General features: G+C 39.9%; 1 pseudogene; it reads left to right on the top strand.

Moving 5' to 3' along the window:
• Window positions 1–7798: 7798 nt before the first annotated feature.
• Window positions 7799–11931, top strand: LOC129052838 (cancer/testis antigen family 45 member A6-like; annotated as a pseudogene).
• Window positions 11932–13891: the final 1960 nt, after the last annotated feature.

Raw genomic sequence — 13891 nt, 5'->3', positions numbered from 1 at the left:
TGAAGTAAGTATTCATTAAAAATAGCTTGCTAGGATTTTGGTTTTAAATTTCCCTCAATGTTAGTTCTGCTTTTATGATAATTTCTTTAAACCACAGATTCACTAAAAGGAGGAGAATTCTGCTACAAGTCAGGCTTATTTTTTCATGATTGTTAAAGGGTACTGACCTTTTGCTCTGACATAATTTATATGCCTTTCTTTTTGTAGTCAAATGTGTTAACTATACAGAGCATATATATAAGATGAAACTTAATAAAAGGGGCATACCATCAAATGTAAGATGAGAGTAGTATCAATGCCATCACAGTAAACTTTTCTGTTTAGCACTTTTTGTATCCTCTTGAAGAAATATTTTTCTATTTTGAAATCTTAAAGAAATTCTTCTATAATTTCTTCTAAAGTCTTATTAATTTTTTCTTTCACACTTGAGTACTTAATCCATTTGAAATTTCTTTTTAAAAAATATGGTATAAGAAAGAAATCCAACGGCATTATTTTTCACATAGGATTGCCAGTTGTCCCAGTGCTGTCCACTACTACATGATCTATTCTTTCCTCCAATCATGTTCAATGATACCTCTGAAATGTGTCAAATTTCCACATATTCATAGGACTCTTTCTGGGCTGTGCTATTCTATTTTCATTGTTCAATTCATGTACCTCTGCATTCATATCACACTGTCATTATTATTACAGGTTAGTAATGTCTTGAAAACAGTAAGGCATTTCCCCCCTAATTTGTTCTTCTTCACGTTTATCTTGACTGGTCTTGAGAATTTACTTTTCCATATACCTTTTATTTATTTATTTATTTATTTATTTATTGAGACGGAATCTCTGTCACCCAGTCTGGAATGCAGTGGCGTGATCTTGGCTCACTGCAACCTCTGTCACCTGGGTTCAAGCGATTCTCCTGCTTCAGCCTCCCAAGTAGCTGGGATTACAGGCGCCTGCCACCGTGTCTGGCTAATTTTTGATGTTTTAGTAGAGATGGGGTTTCACTATATTGGCCAGGCTGGTCTTGAACTCCTGACTTCGTGATCCACCCGCCTCAGCCTCCCAAAGTGCTGGTATTACAGGCATGAGCCACCGCGCCTGGCCTTATTTATTTATTTATTTAGACAGAGTCTTGCTCTGTCACCCAGGCTGGAGAGCAGTGGTGCAATCTCAGCTCACTGCAACCTCCGCCTCCCAGGTTCAAGTGATTCTCGTGTCTCAGCCTCCTGAGTAGCTGGGACTATAGGCACGCACCACCATGCCCTGCTAATTTTTGTATTTTTAATAAAGACGGAGTTTCACCATGTTGGCCAGGCTGGTCTCAAACTCCTGACCTCAGTTGATCCGTCCGCCTCGGCCTTCCAAAGTGCTGTGATTACAGGTGTGAGCCACTGCACCCAGCCCATATACATTTTAGAATCAGCTTGTCAAGTTCCATGAAAAGAACGTGTTGGGATCTTTGTCATTTTAGTGAATTTATATGTTAATCTGGAGAGGGGGATGGACATTGAGTTCTCCTATCCACAGTGTAGCCCCCCTTTTAAGTTTTCTCTGATGTCTTCCAGTAAGTTTTTATAATTATCTACATATTGGTTGGTACACCTCCTTATATTCATTTTATATATATACATTCACATACTTCATATATATAGGCCGTATGTATTCCATATATATGATATATATTTCTACATATATATGATATATATTTCTACATATATATCTTTATATGCTTATTCCTTATATAGTTTTGCTAATGTTACCTTAAAAAGTTACATTTCCTAAGTTTCTTGGTACTCTTATATAGAAACACAGTTAATTTTTATGTTCTGATTTTATATCTAGCCACCTTGTTAAGTTCTTCGTCTACAGACTACTTTGAGCTTTTAGTTTAGACAAATAATTTATCTCAGGATGCAAGCTAGAAATTATCATAATGCAGTGTTGAATAGAAGTGGCACTAATGGGCATCTGTGTCTTGTTCTTGATTTTACAAAGAATATTTTTAATTTTTAATCACTAGCAATAATGCACACTGTAGATTTTTGGTAGATTTACTTAATGCTTTTACTTTTGTCCTTTATGAAACTATTGTGTTTCATTGCATGTATTTTCTACATTGATTTATTTTTCTCCAGCTTTATTAAGGTATAATTGACAAATAAAACTTGTATATTTTTACTGTGTACAACATGAGGTTTTGATATATGTATATATCATTAAATGATTAAATCAAGCAAATTAATGTACCCATCACGTCATATACTTATTGTTTTGTGGAGAGAACATTTAAAGTATACTCTCTTACAACTTTCAAGTATACAATCCATTGTTATTAACTATAGTCACCATACTATACAATAGGTTTCCAGAACTTATTTGCTTTTGTTGTCTGTGCTTTTGGGGCCTTATCCAAAAAAGTATTGCCCAGAACAATGCTAAGAAGCTTTTCCTCTATGTTTTCTTGTAAGAGTTTTACAATTTCAGGTCTTATGTTTAAGTCTTTAATCCACGTTGAGTTGATTTTTGTATATATTGAGAGATCAGGGTCCAATTTCATTCTTTCAGACTCAAATTCAAATGCATAGATGGCATCTCCACTTACTTGTCCAAGAAACATTTAAAATTCAACCCATTCCATGTGTTTAAACTGAACTCCTGAACTGTCTCTCCCAAAAAAACTTCTCTACATACAGCACTTGCCAACTCAGTTAATTACACCATACAGTGATGTACTGGTAAAACTGTAACAATTCTCTGTCCACAGGTGTGTGTAGAGTGGTAGGGTAGAGAAGCCCTTGTTTGTAGTGTTTGCAGATTACTATGTTGTGTAAATTAATTCTGACTTGGCTAATGTCGAGCTATCAACCTGCGGTCATTGAACACTGAGTCAGGAAGAGTTGGGCACAATCTGCTTTTGCAAGTTGTGTGCTGGCTCCTAAACACTCCTGGCCCTACTATTTACCCAGTGGTTCAGGCAAAAAACCTTACAATCACTGTCATTTCTCTTTTATTCTTCTCTCACATTCAATCTCTTAGCAACTCCAGGCAACTTCATGTCTAATATAATCCCCAAACATCACCATTTCTCTCCACCCCTCTAGTCGACTCCGCCATGATCAATCACTGGGTGACTATGCTATCTCCATGTTTCCCATTCTTGCCCCCATCAACACATACTCTCTAACCCTGCAGCCAGGTCAGCATTTTGGCACATAAATCACATCATGCCATGTGCCTCCTGAAAACCTGTCCTCAACTCTCCTAAGTACTCAGAACAAATCCTGAACTCCTGGCTCTGGTCTGCACGGCCTGCCCTCCATCACCCTCTCCTAAAGTGGTCCTGTCCATCTCCTCCTGACTCTGCCTCTGTCCTTCACCTTGTAGTGCTCAGTCCATCCCCACTCCAGTCCCTACCCTTGGCCTCACCACAACCTGGAAGTCTCCCTCTGCCTCTGCACAGGCAGCTCTGCTTCTTCCTTCAACCCTGCCCAAGGGCACCTCCTCAGAAGGCCCTGTCCAACTAGCCATAGTCCCTGGGGCTCCCTCTGCTGCTGTCTCCCACAGGCCTGTGGACTGCTTCCGCACCACCAGCCCAATGCTGCTTGTTTCATTTGCTCATTGTACATGTACTGTCTGACTGCCCCATGAGGATGTGAGCTCCACAAGGGCAGGGAACACTGCTCTCTGGGCTGTTTGCTGCTGATTCCCAGCTCCTAGCACACTGCCTGTCACAAACGATGAATAAATGAAAGAAGTGTCAGACCTGGAGTGAAAAGAAAGTCACTTTTCTGGAAACGAAGGATGAGGAAGATCATACACTAAAAGGGATTTTTGGTGATGGAGTGCGTATAGAACTTTCAGCACTAATGGCCGCCTCTATTTTCTCAGAATATATTTGATGTAGACAGGAGGCAGGTCAAGGTGTATCCAAGTTGTCTGGCTTTCAGTTTAGAAAGGACACAAAATTATATGCAAGTTTCAGAAATCATGACATCATGTGAGACTTTCAGCTCATCAACTTGTAAAAGGCAAAAAGGTAACGTTAAATGAAGAGTTTCTTGGCCAGACATGGTGATTCACGCCTGTAATCTCCACACTTTGGGAGGCCAAGGTGGGAGGATCACTTGAGCCCAGGAGTTCAAGACCAGCCTGAGCAACATGGTGAAACCCTATCTCTACAAAAATACAAAAATTAGCTGAGGGTGGTGGCACATGCCTGTAGTCCCAGCTACTAGGGAGGCTGAGGCAGGAGGACTGCTTGAGCACAGAAGGTTAAGGCTGCAGTGAGCCATGACCATGAGCATGCCACTGCACTCCAGCCTGGGCGACAGAGCAAGACCCTGTCTCAAAATGAATAAATAAATAAATAAAAAGAGTACCAGGAATTTATGAATGTTCATTAGTTGTATAGTTTTACTCGATTTCTGTACATATTGATAGTGCCAGGATGTTAAGAGGTAGTTTTGTTGTATTATCTTTTATGAGCTCAATTTTTCAGGTCTGAGATTTCTGTCTGGTTTATCATTTTACTTTATGAAATAATAATTTCCTAGAAACTACAGAGTACAGCGACGTCCCTGTGGGGGTGAAGAAATGCACCTGCCTTGCAGCTCAACCATTTAATTTGCAAGTTTCAGAAATCATGACATCATGTGAGACTTTTATGTGAAACCACTTAATTTGGTTTCCAGATGCTACTGTCATTTGCGATGTCCATGAGGAGAAGATGGAAGTGGTCAAACTCCACCTGATTCCTTGTCAAAATCTGCTCCACCAGAGGTTATGAACACGGCAGGATATGGTATTCTACCCAACTAACTGTATTATCTGTTTAATGAATTAACTAGTCTCAGCAAATATGGGCTGATTCAGAAAGCTGGTAGTAGTGTGCACTTTTCGGTCTTATGTGCGCTTGTACCCTCAATTATCTCTGTATTTGCTGGAGGGTATCATTCCATGAGAGTTCATTTTTCATTAAATTTTTAAATTGTGGGAAAAAATACATGGCATACAATCTACCATCTTAACCATTTTTAAGTGTGCAGTTCAGTAGTGTTAAGTATATTAACATTGTTGTGAAACAGATCTCCAGAACTTTTTCATCTTGCAATCATCTGAAATAAATTTTCATGGAATGGAGTAAAGTCAGAGTCCAGGTATATTCGATGTGATTATTAGCCATTTGAGTATGACTCCTATGAAGTGCATATTCAGCTTTTCCCCCCAAATTTTATTGGGATGTTTGTTTTTTAGAAATTCATTTGTAGTTGTGGATGTATTCTGGATTCCACTCATTTGTTGCCAGATCTATATGCATATATGTGTGTAATTAATATATATTTCTATATATAACCTGTACTTTATACTGCATAATGTACAATCTACAAACATGCTTTGGTTTTTCAGTCTGTTAATAGTGTCTTTGAGGAATGGAAGTTTTCCATTTAATTATGTCTAATTAAACAGTTCATTCTTTATGGTTAGTGCTTGTTTATCCTCATTAAAAACATCTTTGCCTATTCTATAGTTGTGAAGACAATATCTTAAGTGTTTACTAGATTGTGTATCCATCTTTAATAAAGTTTTGTGGAGTGAGAAGAGGTAAGAGTCAATGTTTGTATTTTCCCTGCATTTATCAAGTGCATTTATTAAAAGCACTCTCCTTTCCACAATGATTTACAGCTCTTCTGTATTTTGTATTTCCAGATTGTTTTTGTCCTGTGTCCTCTTCCCTTGGTGTATTTGCCTGTCATTGCTCCAATACCACACTGTTTTAATTACTCTACCTTTATAGTAAATTTCGAATATAGTAGTGCATATCTACTAACTTAGTTCTTTTTCTTAAAAAAACTGACTTTCCCTTGGCTTAAAAAAACTTGGCTTTTCCAAATCTTTAATTTGCATATACTTAAAAAATGATCTGCTTGTCAATTTTCAGAAAAACTTTTGTTAACATGGTGGAATTTTAAATATGATTGCTATGATCATTCTGAGGTGGCTCACGCCTGTAATCCCAGCACTTTGGGAGGCCGAGGTGGGCGGATCACTTGAGGTCAGGAGTTCGAGACCAGTATGGCTAACATAGTGAAACCCCATCTCTACTAAAAATAGAAAAATTAGCCAGGCATCATGGCAGATGCCTGTAATCCCAGCTACTCGGGAGGCTGAGGCAGGAGAATCTCTTGAACTTGGCAGGTGGAGGTCGCAGTGAGCAGAGACTGTGCCACTCCACTCTAGCCTAGTCTTCCAATGCATAGAAAGAATATTTTTCTCCATTTACTGCAGTCTTGAATTTCTCTGAGTGATGTTTTATAATTTTTGTGTAGTACTCTAGCACATCTTGATTAGATTTATTCCTAAATATTTGATGTTTTTGGTACTGTTTTTAATGACATTTGAAATCTCATATTCTAATTATTTGTTGCTATTAATTACACAGAAATGCCATTGGTTTTTATTAGGTCTAGTATGTTGACTAAATTTGCTTATTAACCATAATGATTTTATTCTTCTGCATTTTCTATGTACAGAACAATGTCATCTGTGAATGGCATGTAAATCACATCATGGCATGTCACTCCTGAAAACCCATCCTTAACTCTCCTAAGCAGTCAGAACCGACTGTGAACCAGCTTTGGTCTGCGAGGTTATTTCTTTCCAAATTTTAAACGTATTATATTTTCCTGATGCTACAGCACTTTTTAGAACCTCCAGTAAATTGGTGAATGGATAGTGGACATCTTTGTCTTGTTTTTAAACTCAGGGAGAAAATACTGACACGTCACTATGAAGTATGGCATTTACTATTTTTTTGTACATATGCTAAACAGAATGGGAAAGTTGCCCTTTTTCCTAAGTTGGTGATAGTTTTTATCACGAATGGACTTTAAGCATTGACCATATATGAAAACGATCATGTGGTGTTTCCCTGGGTTTTTGTTGTTGTTGTTGTCAATATGGTGAATTACATTTATTGATTTTCAAATGTTAAATCAATGTTGCATTTCTACAATATACTTCACCATGGCTGATGTATGTCCTTTTTAAGTACTGTTGCATTTTATTTGCTCACGTTTAGTTTGAAATTTTGTGTCTTAAGTTCAGGGGTGATCTTGGCTTGTATTTTGGCTTGATCTTGTAGCTTTTCTTTCTTCTAAAGTCCTTGTCAGATGTTGTTATCAGTTTTGTATCAATATTCTAAAATCCTTTTCTTTGTCCTCATTTTTCCTAATAAGGGTTGATACAGATTGGTTTATACATCTATTTGAATATATAATAAATATATAATATACTTATATACTAATACATAAGTATAAGTATACATACTTCTACATTTATATAATATATACGTATACATACTTCTATATATAATATATAAGTATACATACTTCTATATTAAATATATATTATGTATAATATAATGTATTATATATAATTTAAAATATAATGTATAATAAGGGTTAATACATATTGGTTTCTACATGTATTTTTCCTAATAAGGGTTAATACAGATTGGCTTATACATCTTCAAATAGGTAATAATATTTTTATCTATTTTTGGTTGATGACAGCTGCTTATTCCACAAGCATTCTGATTGATTTGGTTATACCATCTTTCTTGCGTTTTACTTAGTGTACATTAAAATTAGGTTTCTTTTCCTGAGAACAGAGTGTTTGTTGAGACTTGGTAAATCTTGGCTCGTGATTAAAAGTGAAATTAATGATTCAAAGTTTTGGTTGTATACACATATGCAAACTGTTTGCCATTTTGTGATTGTTAGATTTTTGTCATGAATGGAATATGTTCATTGATGTTTTTCAGGAAACAATAACCGATAAAACAGGGAAGGTGTCTGTAGATCCTGAAACCGTTTTTAAACGTCCCAGGGAATGTGACAGTCCTTCATATCAGAAAAGGCAGAAGATGGCCCTGTTGGCAAGGAAACAAGGAGCAGGAGACAGTCTTATTGCAGGCTCTGCCATGTCCAAAGAAAACAGTAAGTAAGCCTGTCCTCATCACCTCTTCATGCTGTATCCAGTGCAGTCGGCCTCCTGCCTCATCCCCCCAGAGAAACTGTCCTTGACAAGGTCAACAGTTTCAGCTGACATTGCCATTAATTTCTCAGCAGCATTTGACAGTTGTTCACTCGCTTCTTCATGAAAGCCTTCTAGGATTTCCATTTTCCACAATTTTTTTTAAATTTCTTGTCCGTTTCTTGAGACGCAGTTTCGCTCTTCTCAGTCAGGCTAGAGTGCAGTGGCGCGATCTCGGCTCACTGAAATCTCTGTCTCCTGGGTTCAAGTGATTCTCCTGCTGCAGCCTCCCAAGTAGCTGGGATTACAAGCAGCAGCCACCACACCCAGCGAATTTTTGTAATTTTAGTAGAGATGGGATTTCGCCATATTGACCAGGCTGGTCTCAAACTCCTCACCTCAGGTGATCCACCCACCTCAGCCTCCCGAAATGCTGGGATTACAGGCACGAGCCACTGCACCCGACACCTGTCATTCTTTTTTCTACCTTTCTTTTTCTTCTCTTCTCTAAATACTGTAAAAAATTTCTGAACCCCAGCATCTCTCTCTCTCCTTCTATTCCACTCTGCCATGATCAATCACTGAGCTCCTGTGATACCTCCATGTTTCCCGTTATTGTCCCCATCAAACACATACCCTCCAACCCTGCAGCCAGGTCATCATGTTGGCATGTAAATCACATCATGCCATGTCGCTCCTGAACACCCATCCTCTACTCTCCTTAGCACTCAGAACCGACTGTGAACCAGCTTTGGTCTGCGAGGTTCTGCATGGCCTGGCCTCCATCACTCTCTCCTCACACAGGCCCCATCATCTCCTGACTCTCTTTGCTTCTGTCCTTCACCGCATAGTGCCTGGTCCATCCCCACTCCAGCCCATACCCTTGGCCTCACCACAACCTGGAACTTCCCCTCTGCCTCTGCGCAGGCAGCTCTGCTTCTTCCTTCAAGCCCTGCCCAAGGGTACCTCCACAGAAGGCTCTGCCCAACCAGTGGCAGCTCCCGGAGCTCCCTCTGCTGCTGTTGCCCACAGGCCTGTGGACTGCTTCCCTACCACCAGCCTAACGCTGTTTGTTTCATTTGCTCACTGTGCACATACTGTCTGACCGCCCCATGAGGATGTGAGCTCCACAAGGGCAGGGAATATTGCTCTCTGGGCTGTTTACTGTTGATCCCCAGCTACTGGCATGCTGCCTGCCACAGACGATGAATAAATGAGAGGTGTCAGACCTGGAGTGAAAAGAAAGTCACTTTTGTGAGACAGAAAGGAAGGATGAGGAAAATCATACACTAAAAGGGACTTTTTGGTGATGGAGTGCGTATAGAAATTTCAGCAGTAATAGCCGCCTCTATTTTCTCAGAATATGTTTGATATAACAGGAGACCGGTTGAGTTGTATCCCAGTTGTCTGGCTTCCAGCTCAGTAAAACATAGCAGTTTGTAAGTGAATTTGAGAAATCATGATATCAAGTGAGACTTGCTGCTTTCAACTTGTAAAGCATAACAAGCTGAAACTCCCATGAGTACCAGGGATCTGTGAATGTTGCTTTAGAGTTGTACTGTCTTACTTGGTTTCCATATCTATTCATAGAGCCAGAAAATAAGAGGTGATTTTATTGTATTATGTGTCCTGGCCTCAGTTTGTCAGGTCTGGGATGTCCTCCTGGTATGTCCTCCCATTTATGAAATAATTAATTCCCTAGAAACTGAGGAGCACCTAGATATACCCAGAGGGGTGATGAAACACACATATCTCACAGCTCAACTTCTCAGTTTGGTTTCCAGATCTGTCATTCATGAGGTCTGTGTGGAGGGGAAAGAAAGTGGTCAAACTCCAACTGATGGCTTTTGTCAAAATCTGTTTCACCAGAGCTTATGACAGGAGATGGTATTCCACCCAGCCAATTGGATTCTCAGATTGATGACTTCAGCAAAGATGGGATGAGGCAGAAATCTGGTAGCAATGCACCTGTGGGAGGAATCATTACCAGCAATTTCTCTGGAGATGACCTAGAATGCAGAGAAATAGTCCTTTTTCCCAAAAGCCAAGAAGAAATTAATGCTGATATAAAACGTCAATTAGTGAAGGAAATCCGATGCATTGGATGAAGTAAATAGTGTAAGAATGTCTGTTTTATAAAACTATAGGAAGTCTCTCTTTCTATGATTCAGAAGATATTCATGTTACCTCTTGAGGCTCATTCTTTGCCAGAGTTGAGTTTGCACATAATTTACGGTGGTTCCTCTTTTCTTTGACTAAAGCATAGTATGCCTTTTGCTTTTCTTTTCTTACTTGGTTAGGGTTAAAAGAGTTTCATTGGTATGTATGTGCAGGTGTCTTTTTTATTATTTAGTTTTTATATGTGCAAGTATCTTGATTTAAGCAATTGAAACTTTTTAGCCTATGAAGCATGATTGCTGAGGTATAGATTCTCTTGTATTCTTCTTTATATTTGATAATACTGAAGGTTTTTTTAAACACCTTTAGAATATGAAAAAATCTTCAAATTGCTTTAAGGAGTGCAAGGACCTATAGAAGTCAAGAAACTATTTTTTTAATCCATCATTAAGGAAGCAGCAAGGTGGGTAGAAATAGGAACTGTCCAATTTCTTTAAGCACTTGGGCCCAATAGAATACTGGGGGTGAGCGTGGGGGAACAGCCCCTGCCTTGAGTTTCTCAAACCCTGGTCCTCACTCACAGTTACAGCTGTCTCCACAGTTACTTAGGCTAATGTTATCTGAATCTAACTCATTCTTCAAAGACTATGGAGACTTCCAATATCATCATAGTCTGAGGTGTGCATTGTCCCTCGATTGACGCTCTTTGTATTTGCTAGACAACCGCCTTTTAAAAAATTTGTGTAGGGACATAACAGATGCATATATTTCTGGGGTATATGAGATATTGTGATACAGACAACAATGTGTAATAATCATATCACGGTAAATGGGGCATCTATCTCTTCAAGCTTTTATCCTTTGTGTTACGGACAATCCAATTATACTCTTCATTATTTTTAAATGTACAATTAAATTATTACTGACAATAGTCACCCTATTGGGCTATGAAATACTACATCTTATTTATTCTATTTTTCTACCTATTAATCATCCCCCTTCCCACACCCTCCACCCTCAGTAATCTTCCCAGACTCTGGTAACCGTCATTCTACTCTCTATCTCCATTAGTTCAGTTGTTTTACATTTTTGCTCCAACAAATAAGCGAGAACATGGGCAGTTTGTCTTTCTGTGCCTGGCTTATTTCACTTAACATAAGGACCTTTGATTCCATCCATGTTGTTGCAAATAACTGAATCTCATTCTTTTTTTATGGCTGAACAGTACTCTATGGTGTATATGTACCATATTTTCTTTATCCATTCATCTGTTAGTGGACACTTAGGTTGCTTCCAAATCTTGGCCACTGTGAATGGTGCTGCAACAAACATAGGAATGCAGATATCTCTTCGGTACACTGACTTCCTTTCTCTTGGGTATATACCCAGCAATGGAATTGCTGAATCATATGATAGCTCCATTTTTAGTTTTTTGAGGAAACTCCATACTGTTCTTCATAGTTGTTGTAGTAATTTATGTTCCCACCAACCGTGTATGAAGGTTCCCTTTTCTCCACACCCTCGCCAGCATTTGTTATTGCTGGCTAGACTACCTCTTACCATGCAGATGAATTTCTATTTCCATGCTGATTGTTTCTTCATCTTTCTATCCTTCATGGTGCTTCCTACAGCATAGGTTCTTTGGCTATCTTTTGGTTAATGACATGTCTCTTTCTTTTCAGATATATGAGCCGAGACTTTGTTCAGCTCCTTGAGAAGAAACTGGAACATATGATTTGGGAGTACTTGTCCATGGAGGATTATCACACCCCAAATGCATAATCTCATTAATGATTCAGGAGAGAAAAGGATCAGATTACTGTTTTCTACGATGGAGCAGGATATTGCTGAAGTCTCCTGGCATATGTTACTGAATCAAATGGCCTTCCAGAGGCTAAGAAATTTCTGTTAGGAAAAGATGTTCTTTTTCCCTAAGCATTTCATTTGAAAGAATAACTTGTTTTTTGGTTGTTTTGTATTCCCACCTGTGCTGGTAGATATTATTAACCCATTAGGTAAATAGTATTACCGTCGTGGTTTCTGCAACAGCTCACATTGTTGTAGCTGGTATTTATAACTGCCTTTTTTCACTACCCATTTCGCATTCCCTTTGCCCTAAGATAGCATGTCAGTTGTTCATGGTGCTTGGCCTGGCAGGATGACTCAAACCTTCATTACGGAAGAGTCTGAACCGTTAGATGTCCTACCTGGATGGAGTTGCTGTGATTTTCCATGAACTCTAATTGCAAAACACAGGAGGACTAAGAAGCTCTCTAGACATATTAGACATACTCTTCCTTAGCCCCTGGTGTAGTAGGAACCTGATCTCCTTTTTTTTTCAGTTTCCATCACCCAAGTCAGTAGTGGACCCCCTACTTTGTCTCTTTGTTGAGAGGAATGAAGAGTTCAAAGTGGTCAGCTGGCAGACACAATTTTCATTTCAATGGAATCATTTTTGGTTCCCCTGTTAGAAAATTTCTCAATTTGTAACTAAGACCTCTAGTCCAGCAAAGCCAAAAGTTGGCTTCTTGAGAGCAAAGTTTGCTTCTTGAGCATAAGAAGAAAAATTTTGCTACTAGACACCCAGGAGTAATAGTGAGAGGAGGCCCGCATCTTGCCTCTTTCATTCTTGAAGACATAGATGTGGCTATGGGAGAAATAGTTCCATATACTTGAAGCTGGGATACAGCATTGCCACCTCTGAGATTGTCAGCCAAGCCCCTCAAGGCACTGCCAGAAAGCTAGAACTACAACTCAGGCTTTAAAGATCACTCCACTGTTCTATTGAGCCAGCCACTTCATGATGTTGAAGAACATCAGAAGACTAGTGAAATCCATTAGCATGAGCCCATTCCCATACTTCATTTCCTGTAAAGTGAGTTTCATGTTTAAAACTGGTGCAGTGTGGGCCATTTCTGGTTCCAAGATGGCCGAATAGGAAGAGCTCCAGTCTACAGCTCCCAGCGTGAGCGACACAGAAGACGGGTGATTTCTGCATTTCCAACTGAAGTACCGGGTTCATCTCACTGGGGCTTATTGGATGGTGGGTGCAGTCCATGGAGTGTGAGCCGAAGCAGGGCAGGGCATTGCCTCACCCAGGAAGTGCAAGTTGTCGGAGAATTCCCTTTCCTAGCCAAGGGAAGCCATGACATATGGTACCTGGAAAATCGGGACACTCCCACCCCAATACTGCGCTTTTCCAACGGTCTTAGGAAACTGCACACCAGGAGATTATATCCTGCGCCTGGCTCAGAGGGTCCCACGCCCATGGAGCCTCGCTCACTGCTAGCACAGCAGTCTGAGATCAAACTGCAAGGCAGCAGTGAGGTTGGGAGGGGCGTTCGCCATTGCTGAGGCTTGAGTAGCTAAACAAAGCGGCCAGGAAGCTCGAACTGGGTGGAGCCCACTGCAGCTCAAGGAGGCCTGCCTGCCTCTGTAGACTCCACCTCTGGGGGCAGGGCATAGCTGAACAAAAGGCAGCAGAAACTTCAGCAGACTTAAACATCACAGTCTGACAACTTTGAAGAGAGTAGTGGTTCTCCCAACACGGAGTTTGAGATCTGAGAACGGACAGACTGCCTCCTTAAGTGGGTCCCTGACCCCCAAGTAGCCTAACAGGGAGACACCTCCCAGTAGGGGCCGACTGACACCTCATACAACTGGGTGCCCCTCTGAGATTAAGCTTCCAGAGGAAGGATCAGGCAGCAATATTTGCCGTTCTGCAATAGTTGCTGTTCTGTAG

This window comes from Pongo abelii, chromosome X (assembly GCF_028885655.2).
Source record: "Pongo abelii isolate AG06213 chromosome X, NHGRI_mPonAbe1-v2.0_pri, whole genome shotgun sequence".
Taxonomy (NCBI): Eukaryota; Metazoa; Chordata; class Mammalia; order Primates; family Hominidae; genus Pongo; species Pongo abelii.
The sequence above is the reverse complement of the archived record's forward strand: the minus strand, read 5'-3'. Positions and strand labels throughout refer to the sequence as shown.